Source organism: Zootoca vivipara, chromosome 7 (assembly GCF_965207765.1).
Source record: "Zootoca vivipara chromosome 7, rZooViv2.hap1.1, whole genome shotgun sequence".
Classification (NCBI taxonomy): domain Eukaryota; kingdom Metazoa; phylum Chordata; class Lepidosauria; order Squamata; family Lacertidae; genus Zootoca; species Zootoca vivipara.
Genome location: NC_142590.1, coordinates 21378022 through 21400064, shown reverse-complemented (window position 1 = coordinate 21400064; position 22043 = coordinate 21378022). Strand labels below are relative to the sequence as shown.

The window sequence follows — 22043 nt, the reverse complement described above, 5'->3', positions numbered from 1 at the left end:
AGGGAGGACAGCATTTCTAGGTGCTTTGTTCTCAAGAAATTTAAAGTTGCCATGAAGTGCACGTATATGAAAACTGAGTGAACATCTTGTCAATTCACTAGCCAAGAACTAAAACCACAGAAGCAAAGGAAAACGCAGTTACAGAGGAAATGGGTTGTACAGTGTGTTTTTAACTCCAGTGGAGAAACACATGGAGGGTGAAGGAGAAAATGAGTTAAGAAGATTTCCTGTAGAGATACATATCTAAAGGCAAACCTCACGTTGCCCCCTAAATGCAGCTTTTGCGGTACTAAAATGTCATGATGATAGTCTCTTAATTAAAAAGATATATTTTTTGGAGAAGGCTGAAGTACCATTTCCCTGTGTGCGTGCTTTAAAAAGAAAAAAGAAAAGAAAATATTCTTCATTTGCTGTATAAGTAGACCATAAGACAGCTAGGAAATCAATATGCAGCACGCCATTTGGAGAGTGGCAAAACAAGGAGAGTAAGGAAGCATACCAAAGAATTTAGAATTAGCTGGGGAGGTGGTTTGGAGAGTGTCTAGCCCAACTGCATGTGGGACATTGGAACTTCAGCATCTGTGACAGATGGTTGTCTAGTTTGTGCTAAAACACCTCCAGTGAAGGAGATCCCACCATCTCGGTCACAACCACATACACCCATACATTTAAAGCACATTTAAATCCCCATACCCAAGAATCCTGAGAACAGGGTTTTTTTTAAGGGTGCTGAGAATCATAACTTTGTGAGGGATAAACTACTGTTCTCAGGATTCTTTGCGGGGAAGCCATGACTGTTAAAGTTTAAAAAATGTGCTTTAATGCATGGTGTGGATGTGGCTCCAAAGCAGTCAGTGCCTCTGCCACACATTCTTAGTATTAGGTAGTTTCTCCTATTAGGTAGTTTATCCAAGATCTTCTTCCACCCCATCCATACTATCCACCCATCAGCTGTAATCCTCCTCCTTGGAACAAAAGAGAACAAGTCTGCTCTGTCTTCTGCATAGCAACCCTTCAGATGTTTGAAAACAGTGGGCATGCTTCCCCTTAATCTTGTATTCTCCAGGCTAAAAATTCCCAGCTCTTGTAGGACTTCCTTTCTAGATCACACACCATGCTGGTCTCCCGTCTCTGGGCACCCTCTATAGGGAAGGGCATACCCCTCAAGTGTCCCGATTTCAGCATGATATCCTGGAATTACAGAAGCCATCCTGGCTTCTGATTAGATCCCAGAATGCCTTGCTGTTATGGTGTGAGCCAGCTGGTTTGTGCCAGACCAAAAGATGCTTGTTTCTTGGTCTCATGCTCTTGTGCAAATCACCTGGCTCCTGCAAGAGTCCAGGACTCAAAAACAAGCATCCCGAAGGGAAAGGAGAATGTTAGCCGCTTTGAGACTCCTTAGGGTAGTGATAAAGCGGGATATCAAATCCAAACTACTACTCTTCTTCTTCTTCTTCTTCTTCTTCTTCTTCTTCTTCTTCTTCTTCTTCTTCTCCTCCTCCTCCTCCTCCTCCTCCTCCTCCTCCTCCTCCTCCTCCTCCTCCTCCTCCTCCTCCTCTGGGAGCCCAGCTCTCATTGAGGAAAAGATGTACATTAAATGTGAAGACAGAATATGCAGTTCAGGTCACATCTTCTTTTTTTCCCTACACGTTACCAATGCACACAAGCACATCCAGGCATTGATTCAATGCTCAGAGCAAAATGTAGTGATGCAACGATGCTATCGCGGCAAGATCAAACACAGGAGAAGCTTCCCGTCCTCCTCGCACCATGGCACAAAGGCAGGCAATTTCTTTTCGCCTTTCCTCTTTGCCTCGCCATCACTCCGGACATTTCAAGTACTCAGGTTGTGCAAAATGTAATAATTTATCATGTAGTTATTGCGGTAACGTGACTTTTTTTCCAGAGGGGGTACGCCGATACAGCTCTTTACCAAGGATGCAAGGGACCCTAGGTACGCCTCTAGTCGCCTAGCCTAAACATGTTTCCACAGCCAAGCTGTATAGCAATAGAAACAAGGGCATAGGATTTGAAATCTGTTTGGAACAATTTCATAGGTAGAAACGGCTTGGGAAGGAAGTCCAGAAAAATTCTGTCTTCCTTCCTTAGTTAAATGGCATAAACAACTCAGCTGTCCCAGCCATGTCAGCATAAAGTCTTAAAACCTACCCTACCTTTATCATCTCCAACAAAAAGAAAAATGTTTATAATAATATATATATTGATTTCTGCTTTTGGGATCAATAGCAAGATTTACTGCTCTACTTTTGAGTCAATTTTAACCTCTTCGGGTCACCAAACCTCCATATTGATCCCAACAGGAGCCAATATCTGCTTATTACTTACCTCCATGTTTAGACACCTGCCACAAATTCTTATGAGTGCTTTCAGTCTCACCTCCCCCCCCCCCGCTTCTGTACAAATAAGAGTTATGTTTCTTTCACATACTTAGCCAGTGGGGGCCAGACTTCTGACTCTGTGAATTTCATGACTTCTTGTTTTTTTTAAAAGGTTTCATTAAGAACTCACAAGCTCACCCTCTTCGGTGATTAAATATCCTTGGCTAAGTAAAACGTTTCTGATCGACATGTTATTCACCTGCCAAATGGCGAAGACATTTACAAGCAACACCCAAGAACAAAATTCTGGAGAATTCATATAAAGGCTTCTTAGTGGCATCTTGCCAACTTTTAAAATGTTTCTTCTCAATCTGACAAGTGGAAAACTCCAGCCCTATCAGAATTTAACATCCCTGCACCTTGGGGGTCAGAAATGACCCCCAAAGGTTATAACAATATATACCGGTAAAACATGTTACCCAAACTGATGCCACAAAGCCACATATTCCATATATTGCAACACAGTCAGATGGGTGGGGTACAAATATATTATTATTATTATTATTATTATTATTATTATTATTATTATTATGCCCAACAATAAAGGTGTTGATTGTTTTGAAATGTTTCTGACCTCACTCCACCATCTTTCTCTCTGTCTGCAGATGAGCCAGCCAGTATCTTCACTCTCCATAGATCAGGTCTATGATTTATTTGAAAAGGGTAGAGCTGGCAGCTCTCTACCCTTGTCATGTCAACTCTCTAAAAACAGAGACTTGAATTGATGACCATATGCACCCCAGGTGACAGTTTTCCATGTCAGAGGAAAGACGGAAGTTCTGGCAAATCCACCACCTCATGGTTTGGGGTAAAATAAAGATAAGAATGGCAAAACAAACAAAGGAAGGAAGGAAGGAAGGAAGGAAGGAAGGAAGGAAGGAAGGAAGGAAGGAAGGAAAGAAAGAAAGAAAGAAAGAAAGAAAGAAAGAAAGAAAGAAAGAAAGAAAGAAAGAATTTCAGTGTTACCCAGCAATTCACAGCTGATGAGATATGGGTTAAGTGGATGTGGCTTGATTCCTCCTGCACACAGTTAAGTCATATTTTGAACTTTCTGATATTCAGTTGCATTGTAAGGTTCCATAGTTTAATTATGTACAGTGTGAATAGGTTCTTATATCTTTCCCTAGAGTGCCACCTGTTATGGAAGGTTTAGAAGACATACTAGTTGGGAAGCAGACAAAGAACTTCATTGATTCTATTAAACAGAGAGCAGAACAGATACAACAAACTCCTGGTTTCTCTTGGCTACAAATAAATCCTGTGCCACCTAGTGACTAATCTATATAATGGGTCAGAAGGTCAGCAGTTCGAATCCCCGTGACGGGGTGAGCTCCCGTTGCTCTGTCCCAGCTCCTGACAACCTAGCAGTTTGAAAGCACACCAGTGCACATAGATAAATGGATACCACTGTGGCGAGAAGGCAAATGATGTTTCCATGCGCTCTGGTTTCTATCACGGTGTCTCATTGCGCCAGAAGCGGTTTAGTCATGCTGGCCACATGACGTGGAAAACTGACTGTGGACAAACGCCGGCTCCCTCGGCCTGAAAGCGAGATGAGCACCACAACCCCATAGTCACCTTTGACTTAACTTAACCGTCCAGGGGTCCTTTACCCTTCTACCGTACAACTGAATCCTGTGCCACCTAGTGACTAACCTATATAATGGTTGGTATCCACACACCACCTTTCTGCAGCATCCCAGGCTGGCTTTTGAATGCCATCACTGAGTGACAAGTAACTCCAGAAAGTTGCACCTGTCTCCTCTGATTAGCGTCTTCAGGTGTTCTTCAGTACAGATCTAGAGGGTGGGCTTGACTGCTTATATAGTTCTGGTAAACCTAATAGACAGGATCCTGTTATGCATTCAGTTCATTCTGTGCTCGGGAAAATATTGTGCCTTGTCATCCTTAGCCAAGTTTAAATTGACATTTTTATCACACGACTGCTGGCATGGTGCAGCAGATTACTTGCTTGTGTCTCATGATCGGTTGGCAGTAATTTAAACAGAGGTTGCCTGATTAAAAATCAGATGCCAAAAGCTGTACCAACAGCAAAATTGCCAAAGGCAACTCAAGTCACAAAGAGAGGAAGGAGAGGGAATTAAAGCTAGACCTTCGCAGAGGAACTCAAGTGTGCGGAATGTGTATCGCACACATGTGTGTGCAAAAATAAAAACAGGCACAAATCATGCATTGTCCTTTTATACCATATCATAAAAATGCTACTAATTAAAACTTTGCAGGTTCAGTTGGTCAAGTTTCATGGCTGGATGCATTCTGCAAGAGCATGCTCCAGCCGGCATTTATGAGATTAATTTGTAAACTCTTCAGATTCTGAATCTCCAAGGTTTGTGCTGTCTGTGTGCTGTTTGCATAATGCAGTTTTATAGTGCTAAACCGCTATCTATAAAGGGATTATTTTCATATTCAGCACATTAAAGATCTAGTGCAATTCACAGATACCACACTGTGCTTATGCCAGAGATAACAGGTAAAATGCCTCTTCTTCTGATTAGCTGCAAAGCTAACATAAGACCATGGATGTCTTGAGAAAGAATATTGCCCTGCCGAAATTAATTCCCCAATGGTTTTATTAAAGTCTGCAAATTGCATTATTTCCCCATCATATTTGAAAGTCTTCACTCCCTTAAAGCCTTCTCTAACCCATGGCTTGCTGTCTTCCCTGGAGTGTCTAGACGTGGTGTCTTAGATTTATGTGTGTGATCTCAGTGTGTTACAACATCACTCCTGACTAATGCATTATTACAATACTTACATATACTCCCAAGTGCAACAGTATTGATTAGAAAATCACCAATCTGCATATTCATACCATCTGTGCTCAAGAAAAGCAAAACATTACATGATAATATTGGTCTTGTTTGGAAGAAAAATTCAGGGGATGCTAATAGAACAAATGGGGATTCAGTTTGAGTGTGCTCAATTGTGTGTCTGTGTTTGTTTGTTTGGAATTGCAAAACAGATTTACACTAATACCTAGGAGGATTTAAAATGGCACCGTTTCCTTGGAATTTACAGCATTGAAGGAAGGTTTGGATAATAAAGTGCAAAGAGAAAATGTAAGTGTTCTTGAAATTGGATTGGAACAGCAAAAGCAACAAGTGAAAGAGACATTTTAAGAGCTTGTACTTTGAGTAGTATTTAAACCCGCAATCGGGAGGAGTTCCCTCTTGGTCAGAAGCTAGAAGTGAAGCTTGCAAAAGATGGATGAGACCTCACTTACTGGGCCAGAATCCTTCTAAAAGATAGGAATCTGCTTATCTTTTGATTGATTGCTCAGCTTGATACTTTATTTATAAAGTTTGACTACAAACCCATAAATCAAAGAAAAACACATCACAGGTTCAATTTGGGGGGCATTGACATCCTGCCATCTTTGCAACAGCACAGAATCCAAAGGTCAAGAGATGGGCGGGGGAGCAGCTCTGGCAGCTGTGTACGTATGACAGAACACTTGAATGAAAATCCCTTCTCTAAATAAAGGAAATAGTGTGCTCCCCAGCATATAGATTTTCGTGCATGCCAATTTCACAAACTATGCCTTCCGTTATCTACTCATGAGCTGAGAATTTGTGGCCAACCATTCCTCTATGTTCATGTTCGTTCTCCAGGAACTGAGAACTGTGGCTAAACATGTTGCTATCTTTAAGGAATTTATCCACTGGTTCTCAATAGGTTCTCTGAATGGATTCCTGGTATGCACTCTTGTGATGAAGATCTGCATATTTCCTCAGTAAATCTACTGAGTGGTGCCTCAATTTGGATCTACAGTGGTATCTTGGTTTACAACCATAATCCATTCCGGAGGTCCGGTTGTAAACCAAAACAGGTTGTAACCCAAGGTGCGCTTTTGCCAATGGGGTCTCCCCCCCAAAAAAGGGTTGTAATCCAAAAGGGGGGGGTGTAATCCAAAAAAGGGACACACACTTTCGGGTTTGATGTGGTTGTAATCCAAAATGATTGTAATCCAAAATGGTTGCAAACCAAGGTACCACTGTATTCCAATCCAGCTTTAAGCCACATTGTGGACCAGAAACAGCCTTGGTCGCCTTGGTGGATAACTTACGTATTGTTGTTAGTTTTCCTTAACTTCTTAGGAGCATTTGATAACGTTAACCATGGTATCCTCATTGAGTGACTGTCTTCATCTCTCCATTATGCTGCGTTCCCCGTCTAAGTTGTTTGCTCTCTGTGGGACCGAGGAAGAGGTAGGCGAGCAAGCAGGTGGCAGCAATGATGCACCTGTAGAAGAAATTCCTGTACTCTGCTGGCTTCAATTCAAGCCAATGATGTACAGGGTTAGTTGTGCTCCCAGCAAGTTTGCTTGAGGCAGGCATTGGCTGTGGTTCAAAGTTCCTGACAGGGAGCTCCAAAGCACAGCCAGTCCTGGCAGGATTGCTATCACCACCAATCAGTGCTGGCAACGGGCCTTTGCAATTGTTCCTCAGTGGCTGTGCCTCCACCTTCCTCACACCTGACATCACCTGTAGCTTCAAGTGTGATACTGGTTTGCACGGTTGGAGTCAAATTGGGACCAATGCCAAACCTAATTTGGTCTGTTGGTCAGAAGTTCCCCACTGCTAGACTGCCTGAACATTTTATCTCCTCCCCTTAAAATTCCCACATATCTGACTATTGTGGACAGATGAAGGGGAAATCAAGGACTTGTGCAACTTTAAAGTATTTTATTTTAGTTATCTTTTATTCTTCAGGCTATTTTTCTCCCTTTCCTTGGAACCTACGACTGCTGGAGGAAGTGGAGAATCCAGAAAAGCAACAAAAGAAATCCTAGCCTGCTCTTCCATGCAGTTTCATGCTGCCAGGTCAGTGATTAACAAAGACAAGGTCCTACTGCAGGGAAGCTAAATGGAGTTCATTATGGGCAAAAGAGCTGCAGAGGCCAAAAAGGTGAGGCGACGTGAAACAGGATGAAATGAGAGACTAATAAGTGTGGGTTTCACTTCCTTAATGTAACTGTAAGGGTGGCTTTTAACTATCAGACGCTCGTAAGAATTATGGATAGCAGCAATTCAGAGGAAATATTTTACACCATTATGAGCCTCCATCATAGATAACGGTGAGAGAAATCAACCTTGGCAACAGTGTTGGGATAAAAGAACAGACGGCAACTTTCTTAACACTCGCCTCCAGGTAGGAAAGATACTTTACCTTAACAGGGTTTGGCATAGCCCAAACACTGGAATTACATGTTACAGGGTATTGTCATGTACATCCAAAGGGAAAATTGGAGGACCATACCTGGCGTGGCTGAGAATCTGCTATGACTGGCAAAAGACTCTTTGCTGAACTCCTAGCTGAGGAACGCATTTCATCAGCTTTGGCTGGTGTGCCAACTGTGGTCCTACTGAGAGAGCTCTGATTTGGCCACAGCAATCCCTGTGTCTAGACACATCCAGGCTTGATTTCTGTGATGTGCTCTACTGGAGACTTCAGCCAGTTATTTTTGGAACCTCAGTTACTCATCAGTTGTGAAGGACAATGGTTATGTGATGCTTTGTGGAAGATGCCTTTTGAATTTTTGGTTAAGTTTAAATACAGGAATTTTTGGTTAAGTTTAAATACGGGATACAAATAATACATTTTTTTTAAAGGGAACTTGAATTTGCAGCATTTCATAGCAGTGTTGGTTGGTCATGCAGTGAATCTTTGCATGTCATCAGCAATACTTCTTTGTGGTATTCCCCACAGCTACACAAAATAATGTCTTAGCACCCTAGAGACTGAGTCCTTAGTTTCCTCAAAGTTCATCTCATTCTGGCTTAAACCAGGAGTCATCTTCTGCCTGGATATACAGTGGTACCTCGGGTTACAGACACTTCAGGTTACAGACGCTTCAGTTTACAGACTCCGCTAACCCAGAAATAGTACCTCGGGTTAAGAACTTTGCTTCAGGATGAGAACAGAAATCGCGCGGTGGCTGCACGGCGGCAGTGGGAGGCCCCATTAGCTAAAGTGGTACCTCAGGTTAAGAATAGTTTCAGGTTAAGAACGGACCTCCTGAATGAATTAAGTTGCTAACCTGAGGTACCACTGTATCACTGTTAAGCACCAAATTGGCACCCACTGATTATTGCTCATCTGTTCTGCAGCCTGTAAAACCATACAAAAATAACAAAAAGGGGAGACAGATGCCTTATATTGAATCAAACCAATGGCCTATCAAGCTTAGGACTGTCCACTCTGACTGACAAAGACTCTCCAAGGTCGTAGGCAATAGCCTTTCCAAGGCCTGCTACTTGAGATCTGTAAACTGAGATGGTAGGGATTACACATGAGACCTTATAAAATGGTGAGCTTCACACTGAACTATGGCTGCTCCTCCTAAATCACCCCTTGTCAACCCATATAACATTTGTTCATCCAGTGACTCATCTTCAGCCACGTAGTCTTCTCTTTTTCTGTTAGCATGTCTCCTTGGCCAAGAGGACATCTTAATCCTTGAAATGGAACTGACATTCTGTATTTGGGGGAGGGAGTATTCATTTGAGAGGACAGACATTTTCAGCCTGGTTCAAGATCCCTAAGAAAACAAGAAGTGGACTGATATGCATAGTCTGATTCGCAATTATTATTATTATTTTCACAATTCTGCCACACTTCCTCTAGCTTCCTCTAACTGCATCTGCCCGGGGTCCTTTACGGCCAATGCCTCAGCTCAGAAAGCAATCCGATACATTGACTTCTGCTACCGGCCAGCTGGAGGCCTGTTGTAATCAGGAACAGGAGATCTAGAGTAGACAGATGACTAATTTACAATGCTGTGTAGATGGATTAGGCAGCAGACTGTTGAACATTTGTCAAGATAATTTGGTTTCCATGGAAACAGTTTGTCACAGAAGCTCACATGACAGTGATGGGGGATTTAAACAGGTGCTTGTCTTCAGGCTGGATGGGCCCACAGGCAGTGGAAATTGGAACGGTGTGCTGCTAAGATTCTGCAATATATTGGATAATATCCAGCTGCCTGTTGAAAACTGAACTGACTTGGAACTACATTGCATCTACAGTCCTGTCACTTTCCCATGTCGGAGTTGGTGACAGTCAGTTTTCAGAGTGTTCTCACTTTGTCTAGTTTGGCACTCTGCTCTCTCCATTTCCCCTTTAATCTGACCCAGTTAACTTTCACTATGCATAATTAAGACCAAGTTTGGAAGATTAAAACACAGCACTTTTGTGTCCCTTCCAGGACTTTTGCAATTTAATTAGGGCTTCACAACGTGTAACCACTTGAGCAGCTAAGGCAACACATTTTTGCACGGATAAAGCCCAACTCTTACATCATGATACATGCTTTGACTGTCAGCTGCCAGATCAAAGTAGATCTCATTGCAAGATGACTTAAAATAATCAAGAGTCACTTGCTATAGCAGACGAGCTGAGTAGCTAAGCTCTAAGGTCTTACAAAGAGAGCTCACAGGAAGTGGACAGCTCAGAATTTACAAGCAGGGGGAATGAGGTTTAAATCTACTGATTAGTCTTAAAGAATGGGTTCTAGCGGATGTTTTTTCTTATGATGCATCTAGGAATGGTTATTTAAATACCTGTAGGAAAACAACTTAAATGAAAACAATTATTAAAATGCCAAGCCTGATTTTTATTTTTGGTACTGAATACACACACACACACACACACATTTGGAATGTAAGCTGTTTTTTGTTTATTTGGAAAATTCAATAACAATTCTTATATATAAAAAAGAATTTATATATTTTTAAAGTAATGAAAACTTGAAATGGGGTCTTCAGGTCCTAAAAACATTGAAAAATTGGATGAAGTGCCACTGAACAAAGTGAGTAAACATGCATTCTTACACCTTTTTTTTTTTTGGTCATTTAGAGTTCTTTTAATAGGCAGTTAGGGTTTCCCTACCAAGTCTCCCACATTTCTTTAATCTCCCACAATCCCCAACCAGGTATGTGCAGAGAGAAAGCCATTCTTTGTCAAGTCCTGTGGCCGAACCACATTAATTTATGAACCATTCCTATTTCATTTGCTGCAGAATTAAGTTGCAAGAAAACCACACGAAGCTTGTCACATTAGTGGTTGTGAGCTCCCTACAGCCGCCACCTTTCCCCATGAATATTAGCCTGAAATGCTATTAATCTCTTTTTTTTTGAATGATATTTATTTATTTTTTCCCATCACCAAACCTGAACATTGTTCTTCATGCTTGTATACATATACATATACATATACATATACATATACATACATATACATACACATATACATTTATGTTTGTTTGTTACAATTTTTCGTATCGTATTTCTAATCCTCCTTTCCCAGAGAAAAAAAGGGAAAGGAGAAAAAAAAGAAAAAAAGAAAAAAGTAAATTTTATCTTTGGACTTCCTGTTATCTCCATCAGCATACTCTCCTCTTTTTGTCGCAGAGTGTATATTCAATCCATGCCATCTCTGTTTTTACATATCGTTTGACACTCCCATTTCTTAAGGAAACTGATTTCTGCAAATCCAAACAGATTTTTCCCCTTTTTTACTCAAACGCTATCATAGAAATTTTGTTCTCAGTATTTTTTCTAACATATTTCTTGTACCTGTCCCATTTTTTTAGAAATTCTTCTTTAACCTTTCCTCTCAAACTGTTTGTTAACTGTGCCATTTCAGCAAACTCTTGAAGTTTATTTTGCCAATCTATAATTCTTGGAGCTTCTTTTTCTTTCCATCCTTTGGCAATAACAATACGAGCCGCTGCTAATGAATATAGAAGGAGTTCTTTTGCCTGTATGGGAATATCTTTTTGAAAGGTGATACTTTGTAGAAAGATCTCTGGTCTTTTTGGGATATTCCTACCTATAATTTTTTGGATCTCATCATGAATTTTATCCCAAAATTTCCTGATATTCTCACAGGTCCACCACATATGAAACAGGTTCCCATCGTTTCCCCGTCTGTTTGTCTGCTGGAAATGCTATTAATCTCATACTAGAGCAAAGCACAGAGGGTCCTCAGTCAGAGTTGATGATGCCTGCTTGGAAATGAAGCCCCAAGATTATATTATATAAGGCCTAGTTCTCCCTTAGGTCATGAACCCGTGTGATCTATGTGGTGAGTCTGCATTGGGTTTGATTAACCTTTGACCTTTCAGATGTTGCTACAGCTGCAACTCCCATCAGGCCCAGTCAGGGTGGCCAATGGCCAGGGTTGATGGGAATTGTAGCTCAACAACATCTGGTTCCCCACAACTGGTCTACATGATATTTAAGGGGCACGGGTGGCACTGTGGTCTAAACTGCTGAGCCTCTTGGACTTGCTGATTGGAAGGCTGGAGTCCATGTGACGAGGTGAGCTGCCGTTGCTCTGTCCGAGGTTCCGCCAGCCTAGCATTTCGAAAGTGCAAGTAGATAAATAGGTACCGCTGCAGTGGGAAGGTAAACGGTGTTTCCATGCACTCTGGCACTTGTCACAGTGTCATGTTGCACCAGAAGCGGTTTAGTGATGCTGGCCACATGACCTGGAAAAGCTGCCTGCGGACAAACACTGGCTCACTCAGCCTGAAAAGCGAGATGAGCCCTGCACCCCATAAGTCACCTTTGACTGGACTTAAACCATCCAGGGTCCTTTACCTTTGACCTTACATGATATATGTATGTACCGTTATGTTTATTTTTATTGAATATTTGTATACCACTGTGTTGTGTGTGTGTGTGCTGTTTACAACAAAAGAAAACCCCCAAACAAGGATAAAACCGTACAATAAAAACCATAAAGAAGAAATCAAGTGACCATTGTGGAAGGATGTATTCTTAATTGACTGTATAGGCTTGGCAGAAGACAAAAGTTTTCAGCAGATGTTTAAAAGCTGGTGCAGAAGGCACCTGCTGAATCTTTATTGGCAGAGTATTCCACAGGACTGGGTTGGTGGCACCGAAGGCTCAGTTTCTTGTTATTGTCAATAATAATAATAATAAAAATTTATTTATACCCTGTCCTCCCCAGTCAAAACCGGGCTCAGGGCGGCTAACACCAATAAAATGACAAGACATGAAAGAAAAGAAAGCAATTAATTAAAATACAGATTAAAATACAATATTAAATTTTAAAATGCAGCCTCATTTTAAGTAGTCCATAAATCAAAACCATGAGGGAGGAAAACAGACTGAATCCAACCCAAAGGCCAGGCGGAACAGCTCTGTCTTGCAGGCCCCGTGGAAAGATGACAAATCCCGCAGGGCCCTGGTCTCCTGTGAAAGAGCGTTCCACCAAGTTGGGGCCAATACTGAAAAGGCCCTGGCCCTAGTAGAGGCCAATCTAGCCACCTTATGGCTCGGGATCTCCAGAATATTGTTGTTTGTGGATCTTAAGGTCCTCTGCAGGGCATACCAGGAGAGGCCCGTAGGTACGAGGGTCCCAGGCCGCATAGGGCTTTAAAGGTCAAAACCAGCACCTTAAACCTGACCCTGTACTCCACCGGGAGCCAGTGCAGCTGGTAAAGCACTGGATGAATGTGATCCTGCGACTGGACCCCGTAAGGAGCCTCGCCGTGGCATTCTGCACCCACTGGAGTTTCTGGGTCAGTTTCAAGGGCAGCCCCGCATAGAGCGAGTTACAATAATCAAGCATGGAGGTGACCGGCACATGGATCACTGTGGCCAGATCAGGGCGAGAGAGGTAAGGGACCAACTGCTTGATACGGCGGAGATGGAAAATGCCACCTTAGCTGTGGCTGCAACCTGCGCCTCCATGGAAAGGGAGGCGTCGAAGGTTACACCCAAACTCTTGACAGAAGGTGCTCAAATGAGCCTCACCAACTTGGGGAAGGACCAACGATGCTTCTGCCAATGATCTCAGTGATCAAGGTGGGGTATAAGGGTTCAGGCGATAGACATGCAGTGTAACAGAAACTGCCACATGGAAATGTTTTCAACCAGCCTCCACATGACTGACATAATGAGTAACACTGGCCTTTGTTTCCCAAGGATAACATGTCTAGGCAAATATTTCTGGACTAGAAGCTAGTTGGAGCAACCTGAAATATATAAACTGAATTATTTAGGGGTAACATGGGTGACGGAAGGCAGGAAACAGTTAACATATGAAATAATTTGGTCTCTGACATATTGCTCTGTCAAAAGGGTCAAAGACAAACCAAAAATATAGCCAGAGCAGAGGACAAGTTGGCACTGTGGGAAATATTATTCCCCAAAATGAAGACAACATGAATGCTGTCTCCCAGAGGTTCACGTGTGGTATGATGGGCAGACATTTCCCTAAAGTGATTTTTGTTTTAATTGAACCGTTTGCACTCGATATTCCTCTGCAAGAACAGCCATTGAAATAGGTTATTTCAGGGGAAATGAAACAGCAAACCTGAATGGGAAGGCATTGGGGAGATAATTGATTTTCAGATGTAAGATAAGTGCAAAGAAAGAAAAGGAGAATGGAATCCTAAATAAAAATTAACAATTTCTAACATGGTTTAAAATGGCACTTGAAGGTTGTAAAGAGAGGTACATGATGAACACACAGCTCTTTACTAGTTAAGGAGACTTGGAGAAGCTTCAGAGCAATGAAATGCACATATAGGAAAGGGGACGCTCTTGCATTAAGGCAAATCAAACATCTGAAACTGTTTTGAGATTCTCTGTAGTTTGGGAATTTGCTCCATAAAATGGGAGGGTAGTTCTTTTCAAAATACCTAAACCCACCCGGCATACCTGCCAAGTTCCTGCCTGAAAAATAAGGGATCGGACCGGAAGTAGCAGACCGGACATAGCGCTGTCGCCATTTTGGAACTGAGAGGAGCATGCTCAGAAGCGACTTTTGATGCTGCTCTGCCCAGTTCCAAAATGGCCGCCGTGCTGCAGCCATTTTGAAACTGGGCAGAGCAGCATCAAAGGTCGCTTCTGAGCATGCTCCGCCTAGTTCCAAAATGGCCACCATGCCAGAAAACGTTTCTGCGCATGTCCAGAGACTCCAGACATGCGCAGGAGGAGCCTCCCCCCGGCCGGTAAAAAAACTGGGGAAAAACAAAAAAATCAGGTTTTTTTTCAGCTGGGAACAGCTGGGAAAACGGGGGTTTCCCGGGGAATACGGGAGACTTGGCTGCTATGGCACCCGGACTCTGTCATCATCTGAGGCCCTTTGTGTGCCTCCTCCACCCGAGCACCAGAGGGTGGCAACAAAGAGTGAGCCTCTTCTGTGGTGGCTCCCCATTTGTGGAATGCTCTCCCCAGGGAGGTTCAGCTGGCAACTTCATTATACACCTTTAGGCGCCAGGCAAAAATGCTCCTCTTCAACCAGGCCTTTGGCTGATTGAAATCCGATACTCATTTAAAGGGGGGGGGACAGGGTATCATTTTGTTTTAACTATTTATTTGCGCTTTCACCTTCTATTTTTATCTTGTGAACCGTCCTAAGATATTTTGATAAAGGGTGGTATATAAATCTGTTGTTGTTGTTGTTACCCCACCCTGAAGCGCTTGATTTGTTTCTCTTTGTCAATCAAAATATCACAAAATAGTGTGCAAGCATTTGAGTTCTCCAGCGCTCTTCATCAGGCTAGATCAGCGGTCCCCAAACTTGGGTCTCCAGTTGTTTTTGGACTACAACTCCCATCATCCTTTGTTAGCAGGACCAGTGGTCAGGGGTGATGGGAACTGTAGTCCAAAAACAACTGGAGACCCAAGTGTGAGAAATCCTAGGCTAGGTAGTAAAGTGGGCAGGGTTGGCCATTGTCGAATCCACAGAGTCTGTATCTCCAAACTGCTAGATAAAGCTACCCTATTTAGCTTTTTGCCTAGCACACCATCTCACCTTTGCTAAGATAAATACTTCCGAGTTCCTGTCGATTCCTATCTTCCACCTGTCAAGAAATCTCCATGCTTTGCTTAAGGATGGGGAGAGGCCCGAGCAACAGCCTGTTCTTGTGTTGCCAGAGAAGAGGAATCAGCCAAATTATACTTCTTGTTTTGATACTTGCATAGTACTGAAAAGAACCTCATTAGAATTTTTGCTGCCTCTTCCCCATGAGCGTATGCTGCATGTAGACTCCATGGTTTCAATATCACCCCCCCCCCAAAAAAAGAAATAACCACCACAACCATTCTGTTTGCTAGCTAGTTTGGTGAAGAGTTCTGAAAAACTTGAAAGCCTGCACAATATTTTGTGGTATTTTGTTTCGTATAACAAAAATGGGGAGCAATATTGCCCCAATATGAGTTTTCTTATAGAACAGCACGATTAACCTTTTTTTTTTTTTTTGGCAATTAAATGAGTACATGAGGTAAACTCAAAATAACTGAAAACTTTTGGCAAGCGTTTGTGTACACTACAGGATGCTGCAAAATGGTTAAGAAGCTCATCTTACAAATCTGTGTGTCTGTGAACATGTAAATCTGTGATGGATACTTGAAAGTTTGTTTATCTCTGACTATGCTGTCGAACGGTGAGCATAATTTGATGTATCACCAACACAGTTGCATTACATTTTCAGTGACCAGGATTCCTATCATTTCTTTTTAAATTAAAAAAGCATTATACAAATCAGAACTTGGATCCTTTAAATGAAATCAACTGGCTTGTTATTTCAATCTTGCAACTGTAGATTTTATTTTTATGTACGTATTCTGTTTTATGGTAAAATGACGTTGAGTATTGACTTTAAATGCTAAAATAAATATTGAACACAGTTTTCAAGCTTATTTTATTTTTATTTTAAAAAAAAAACAGGGCGGCAGCAGGGAGGTGAGATGGAGTCAAAGATCTAAATGATAACAGTCTTCAAGCAGTTTGCCCTCGCCTGGAGTTGAACAAAATTGAAAAGATCAAAGTTAGTGCCATCTTGTTCAAAGGTGAAAAGGTGAAATCTGAAGTGTTTAGGAGGATCAGAGAAAAAAGAAATGCATGATAGTGTTTTGCAGTGCCTCCGGCCCATATCTATTAAGATACTTCATTTTCATTTGATACCTGCTTGTTTCTCATCTTACCACATCGATACAAAATTCGCCAAGGCTATTTCCCAGATACAAAAAACTTGCAGGCGCTGAAAAGTAAACACCAGCAGAAGATTAAAAAAAGGTTTTATTATTTGTTAAAAATGACAAAGATTTGCACATTAGGTGTAATATTCCTCTACAAAGTAGCATTTCCATTAATGAGGGAGAAGGAGGCATTAACACATATCTCTCTGGAACATTAGCATGCTGTTGGCAAATGGAGATGTGAGGGATGTTGAGGGCAGGGCTGGTTGTAAAAATATCTGTACTTTGGACAGGGAAATGTAGATTTTTATTTGGGGGCCTTGCTCCCCTCCTCCCCTGCACTCCATAAAAATGTCCGTTTGATTGATCTGCCCTGACTTATTATTTTACAATGAAATGCAGCTGCACCCCCCCCCCCAATGTTCAAATGATGCTGTTTCTCTAGGGGGAAATATAAGAAAAATAGGGACCTTTTCCGCAAAAAAAGAGGAAAGAGCAATGCAAAGGGGGAAAAGGCTTTTAAAGCTTTAAAGACACAGCAACCAGCAAAAAGCTTTTCAGGTGAAGGTTTCTTTCTTAACTCAATTTTGTCTAAGTAGATGAAAGCTAGACAGAGGAGGAGGAAATCCTGATGGGATATGCTACTCCTAGCTTGCAAAAGGCTCAACGGTCCCTGAACAAAATGATGCCTTAATGGTTAGAAATGGCAAGTGGAGACTTAATATCCACCTCTCAATACAATTCCGAGACATGTTACTGTTAGATAGCAAAACCGAAGGCAGAAAATTTTTATCTCTCCCTCCCGCTCTTGCACAATACATTGTTTTTTGTTGTTGTTTCATATAGCCACATATAATAATTTTCAAATGCCTCGGTAAGGCACAGGGTTTATAGCACCAGATTTGTAGCTCTCCAAAGAAATGTCCCGCGTTAATTATCCTAAGCATGTTTCCTTTTAAGTAAGTTCCACTGTTTTAGTTACATGCATAGAAGGGACTTCCAGTGCTGCTCTGCCCATGTCTGGGCACCGGAAATCGGGCGACGCCTTCACCAGAAGTTGCTTCTACGCATGTCTGGACATGCATAGAAGCGGCTTCCGGTGCCGCGCCGGCGCTGATCAATAATCTGGGAGTTGGAGGGTATGAATATAGTCTGTTGGCTGATCTTCAAGCGCATCTGCACAGCAGGGTGTCATAACAAAAGAAGGCTCATTCATTTGACTCATTCAGACTACAAGCACAACTCACGATGACATTAAAGTAATGTTTTAGACTATCTGGTTTTACACTATCTGCAGTCATATCTAGTGATTTTTTTCTGGGGGTACTCAAGGGTACACAGTACCGGCACCTCCCCCCTGCGTGTTAAAACTGTGGCACTTACCGTAACAATGCCAATCCAATCCAATCCAAAGAACTTTATTGTACTAGCCATTGGACATGGCAAATCTGAATCCAAAAATAAATACAAGCAAAAGGGGTGTCATGCCACAAATAATGGTATCTATTTAGATCTCTGCGTCTCCCTTACAGTTTACTGCTATATTGTACTGGGTCTTCTTTCTAATCTTTTTGGCCGCCAAAGCAAAAAGGGTGATTTTATGAGTCACTGAAGTGTTTACATTGCTAAGAAGCCATAGGACCTTCTCTGCTGGGGAGAGACATCTTTCCTGTACGGATGGTAAGGTGAGAAATCACCTCCTGGGTCCAATCTATAGTGGTCAATATAGTAAATAGTGCAAGATGTCTTCCACCTGCGGTTGCCCACATATACAGAGTCTGTCTTCGTACGGTACCCTGTTATATTATCCGTCTAGGATGGCAGAGGGCATAGCTTGGAAACACAGCTCAGTAAAAGCAGATCTAAGTGAGGCTGGCAGGAGATTCAACAGGTCTAAAATGTACCATTTTTAGAAGGGGGAACCAAGGAGAGCATTGAGAGGTTTTGATCGCTTGCAGATCATGTAGTGATTCTGTCCAGTGGCACCAATTGCAATAACTTCATGGTGAGTACTGGCACCTTTTTTTCCGAAAAAGAAGAAGAAGAAGAAGAAGAAGAAGAAGAAGAAGAAGAAGAAGAAGAAGAAGAAGAAGAAGAAGAAGAAGAAGAAGCAGCACTGGTTGTATCCATATTTAAATGTGGGAGAAAATCTAAGGAGACAATGATAAACTTTTTTGAAAGTCTGTTGTCAGGCATGTAGTTATAGTAACTTTCCTCCCCCCCCAATATATTTATTGGATTTATAAGCATTAAACAAACATACATCAAACAGGGCAAAATACAGAATACAAAATACAAAACACAGGGGAAAAACAATACAAAAATACATTAAAAAGAAATACAAAAACAATAGTCTTATTCTAACTTTAGGTCTAAACTTGTTGACTTCCTCCTTTCTCTCTCAACTGCGTTTCCAAATATAACATCCTTAGTACTTTCCACGTCTTGTTCCATCTATTAAAAAAATTATCTATACATCTCATAACTCTCATTAACTTGTCTAACATGTTATATCTCTTATGATATCTTATCTTAAAACAAAATCCTATTTTTCTATCTACCTTTCACTCTCTATTATCTTAACCTTTATCTAAATCTTAATATACAATACGACCTTAACCAAATCTCTTCTGCAGCCTCTTTACACTTCCAAATCTTGTATTAAACATTAATAATCTTGAAATTATTTGCTAAATAAACTTTAAATTTCTTCCAATCTACCTCCACCTTCCTCCACTTTCCTTTCTACCTTGCAATTTCTGCTGCCAAAAAGCTCCTTTTTTGAGGCTCAGAATATTGCTCCTGGGTCCTTTTTCTTCTTCTTTACTCCCTCTACTAAAGAAGTTTCTATTTTCAGATCACTAAGAGTGAATTCAGAGAACACACCGAAGTCTCATTCAGTTGTTTACCAGCTCATCATGGGCAAATTATCCCCCATTGACATCTAATACCCACATATACTAAACCATCATTTTTTTAATTAAAAAAAAAGTGCTGAAAGCTTCAGGTGTACATATTACCTTGAGATCATTTCAGTCACTGTGTGAAAAACATAGCCCTGTAAATCCTTCCATATAACTTGATAACTTGAACACGCTGCTCATTTGTTCTCTTTTGTGAAAACAGGGTGTTGATAGCCGCAGGGCCAAGGTCATACATTTCTAGCCAGCGAGTTGCTATTCTGCAAGACCCATGGCCGGTTGGGTAGTAGGTGAGTCATTTTCTAATGATATTGTTCCTTTCTGTACTTGTATTTGTTATGGGCTACAAACTCTGATGATCTAATAAAGGGCTGTGGCCATGAATTCCAACTGGCCGCCTACTGGTATTTCATGGGGGGGACGAATGCAGCTGTAATGAATCCCCTCGATATAATGAAAAGTAGTTTCACAGCATTGCTCCACTTTCACAGAACCCGGAGAAGGCAAGAGAGCGTCCTGCCGTCGTAAAATCAAACACATACAATATTAATATAGCTTATGGAGCCTTACATCTCTGTGAAATGTCACCATTATAAATAGACTGATCATGTTGGTTATTTGCTGGCAAATAATAATTAATCATGAAATGTTAATCAAACACATCCCTAAAAAAAATATGTGACAGCCATAATATGACGCCCATTCAGCCCACAGACAGACAGACAAATGTGCACACACTCACTCATATGTACTCCTTATTCATAGCTGCATGAATACAAAATGCCAATGATACTTCATCTTTAATACCTAAGGGATTTATAAGCATATTGCTTCAATAAAACCTGGTTCATCTGTACAGTGTGCAGCTCAGATATGCATATTTAATTACTCAGAAAGTAATTTACTTGTACAGATGGTGGTATTAGGGGTCTTACTTCAATTTAATTTACTTCTGCTAGTGAGAAATGTTATTTTGCTATGAATCTTTGCACAAAGAACACACTTTTATCATGGATAAATAATAACGTGCAGTTTGTAATTAATATGCATGATTAATCTGATACATTCCCAATAAAGATTGGAACTGAAGTTGAACACAGCCCAGACGAGTTTGATGAAAGGGAATGTTAGAAGCACTCTAAATCCTAAGTAGTGACTTCTTGAAATATTACAGGAAGTAAACTCTGCTGGCACATTATGGATGCAATGGAGGCAGCAAAGCATGCCTTCCTTGCAGCTTTCACTGCCACAAGGTAGGCTCGATGATGAACCCTCACCAGAGTTGGGTTGCATTCAACTGCAGACCCTCCAAGTGTCCCTATTTTCCAGGGATGTCCCTGATTTAGAGAAGGGGCCGGTGCTCTTCGGCCCGGACTCACTTTGTTTTCCTGCTAGAGTCAACCACCCAACCCTCCCTAAAATATAACATGGTCTTCTTTTGCAGGCTAACCTCTTGCTCCCTAGGTCAGCAGGCGCTGCTGTGATCATAAGGTGGTTGTTGTATTCAGAACTGGGAATGAATTTCCCTGCATTGGCAAGTTTTGCCTTCCCCGTAGCAATTCGTCACAACTTTGGTGGTTTTAGGCCTTGGTCGGTATCCTATAGTCTATCTTTGAGATGGGGGGTAGCATCTTTATGCATCCCCATGCGGCAGTCTTTGCAGGGCCTGTTAAAGGGTTCTGTATGGAGTAGGCAGCACAGAAATGGTTGCAAAAAAATTTAAAAATGAAACATTTCACCTTCTTGGGCCCAAATCTGCCTCTCCCTATGGTTCTACAGCGCCAACAGAAGGATGATAAAATCACAATCTGTCACTATGGCTGCAACAAAACTGTGTGGTTGTGGTGATTCCATTGAACAGACAGCCTCTTTTAACACCACTAAACAAGACCTCCCAAAATGGAAAGTAACACAGAGAATTAATTACTATCTATGCTCTCTTTTTTGTATTTACTTGGTAGGAGGAAGTGCTTTGTTGAACAAATTTCTTTTCTGGTGTTAAAAAAGAAAATTATCACAAAAAGTATTCTTGGGTTCGTTACGCTCTCAAAACTGAGCATTTTTCTTCTATTAAATGCTGCATCCTGCATCTCAGAGGCAGCATTATACCACATGCCACTGTGGTTGCTATGGTAAGCGTTCATGTTTTATTGAACAGTAAATGGACACAATCCCCTAAATGACTCCCATATGGCCCTAACACAAGCAACTACTTTTTTTTCTTTTCTTTTTTCCAGTTTCCCCTCAGTGTTATAAGGAATATGGATTTTCAACCAACTGAAGAAAAGCACAGCCTTCTCTCTCTTCTTAATAGCACATTTTCCCTCTAGTTAGTGAATGTTTTCTTTTAAAAGATTAAAAAAGCATTTCCAAAGGATTATGAATGGGATGCACTGAGGTCCTGAGTAGCCTCAAATCTCACGGAGGAGGAGGAGAAAAAAACCACTTTAGAACATCAGAGACAATGGATGGCTTCTTCTTATTTTGTGCTGTGGTAGTGATAGCTAATTACAAAATGTGCACAAATTCTCCTGCCCTCCAATGCTCTCGTTTCAGCCACAGTTTCTGAGCTGCTAAGGCCTCTGCACAGAGAACTCAGATATATTTACCTGGAGCACATGCTCCCCACAAAAAAGATTAAGAAACCTCACTAGAGCCACATTCTGATGATAGGCAAACGGGCTGACCGTCCCAAGCTGAAGGGGCAAAGAAGGGAGAAAGGGATATTGGGCCTCATCCCA

The 22043-nt window shown here is 41.5% G+C and overlaps 1 long non-coding RNA gene across 1 annotated transcript; it reads left to right on the top strand.

Annotated features, from left to right (window-relative positions):
• Nucleotides 1-6939: 6939 nt before the first annotated feature.
• Nucleotides 6940-21663, top strand: LOC148685000 (uncharacterized). Its single transcript, XR_015950795.1, has 3 exons — nt 6940-7243; nt 19508-19592; nt 21540-21663. It is a non-coding gene; the product is annotated as an uncharacterized LOC148685000 (long non-coding RNA).
• The last annotated feature ends 380 nt before the right edge of the window (nt 21664-22043 follow it).